The following is a 1,964-nucleotide window of genomic DNA, read 5'->3' on the forward strand; positions in this document are numbered from 1 at the left end:
GATTCTCCAAATTCCTTAGAGTGGCATCATTTTTCGCCATGTATGCCTTCAATAGATTCTCTAGGCTATTGGATGGTTCAGCTTGGGTTGGTTTCTGAGCTTGTTGGGAAAAACCAGGTGGCTGGGTTGATCTAGGTTGGGCATAATTGTTACTGGTTCCTGCCCCTTAGTTACTCTAGGAAATATTCAGGTGGTTTCGCTTGATGGGTTATAGAAATTGGATTCAAGTCCTTACCTTCCTTAATTTTGGTTCTAGTTACCCATGTAATATACGAATTTTGGGTTTGATAGACATTCTTCAAACAAATGTCCTTCCCCACAATAAACACAGGCTATATTTTCAAATTGATTCGGTGGCTGTGCTGCAGAACTATTACACCCATTAGTGGTAAAATTTTTAAGCATAGATGATATTGAGGATACCTGAGATGCGAGTGAAGTGAGAGCGTCTACTTCATGTATTCCAGCGACTCGTCTTACTAACGCTGCTCGATTGGTTGGCCATTAATAATTGTTGCTGGCAATCCTCTCAATGATTTCATAAGCCTCATTATAAGACTTAGAAAGGAGAGCACCATTAGCAGAAGTGCCCACTACCATCCTCGTGTGAGCATTGAAACCATTATAAAATGTCTCAAGTTGGATGCAATGTGGGATTCCATGATGAGGGCACTTTTGTAATAATTCTTTGTACCTTTCCCATGCCTCATACAAGGACTCATCATCCATTTGTTGGAAAGCAGTGATCTTGTTCCTCAACTTAGCATTCTTTCTAGGCGGGAAATACTTCATAAGGAATCTTTCTGCTAACTCTTGCCATGTGGAAATTGAGTTTGGTGGCAATGAGTTCAACCAGGCTCGAGCTCTATCCCTTAGTGAATATGGGAACAGCTTCAATCGTAATACATCTTCGGGTACTCCGGCTAACTTGAAAGAATCGCTCACCTCCAGAAACAGTCTTAAGTGTAAGTGAGGATTATCAATAGGCGTTCCACTGAATTGGCCCACTGTTTGAAGCATCTGGAACATGACTGGTATCAGCTCGAACTGTTGTGCCTCAATTTTGGGTCTCCTAATACCCGGATTAAGATAATGAAATACTGGCACAGCATACTGTCTTAAAGCTTTATCCCTATCATCAGCAATAAGGATAGGATTTTAAGCAGGGTTTGCTCCGTTGCCTTGATTTAGATTTTCAAAGTTCATCTCTTCAGTCCTTCTTTGACTTGCTTGTTTTCTTCGTTGTCGAAAAGTTCGTTCAATCTCAAGGTTGATAATTCGATCAATACTCATAAACACCTGAAATAATCATAAAAAAACTAATTAAGTTAAAATTGATTAGAAAATAAACTAGAATGCAAATCTAACAAATTCAAAAATAATGACTTTTTAAAATAGTCCTCAACAACGGCTCCAAAAACTGAAAACGACGGAAGTGTGTAAGTGTACACAATCGCAACAAGTAATAAAGTGACAAGTAAATGTCGAGTTATCGTACCCACAAGGACTGTTTGTGGTCCCAAAACTACTGTTCTGAAACCACTGTTTCGAAACCACTGAAAAATGGGTTGTTACAACTCTCCCCCCTTTAGGGATTTTCGTCCTTGAAAATCTTACCAGTAAAAAGGTTTGGGTATTGCTTCCTCATTGCATCTTCCGGTTCCTAGGTAGCCTATTCTATACTGTGTCGTTGCCAAAGGACTTTTACTAAAGCTACATTTTTATTTCTTAACTCTTTTGTTTCCCGAGCTAAGATTTTGATTGGTTCCTCACTATATGTCATATCAGGCTGGATCTCTATCTGTGTCGAAGAGATAACATTGGAAGGATCATATCCATGCTGCTGTAGCATAGACACATGAAAAATATTATGAATCCGATCAAGCTCTGATGGTAAAGTTAACCGATATGCAACTGGTCCAATTCTTTCTGTAATCTCATATGGTCCAATGAACTGTGGGCTC

The 1,964-nt window shown here is 39.3% G+C and overlaps 1 non-coding gene across 1 annotated transcript; it reads left to right on the forward strand.

Annotated features, from left to right (window-relative positions):
* The first annotated feature begins 655 nt into the window (after window positions 1-655).
* LOC128282878 (small nucleolar RNA R71) lies at window positions 656-762 on the forward strand. The gene has a single exon (XR_008273230.1). It is a non-coding gene; the product is annotated as a small nucleolar RNA R71 (small nucleolar RNA).
* Window positions 763-1,964: the final 1,202 nt, after the last annotated feature.

This window comes from Gossypium arboreum, chromosome 10 (assembly GCF_025698485.1).
Source record: "Gossypium arboreum isolate Shixiya-1 chromosome 10, ASM2569848v2, whole genome shotgun sequence".
In the NCBI taxonomy this organism is placed as follows: Eukaryota; Viridiplantae; Streptophyta; class Magnoliopsida; order Malvales; family Malvaceae; genus Gossypium; species Gossypium arboreum.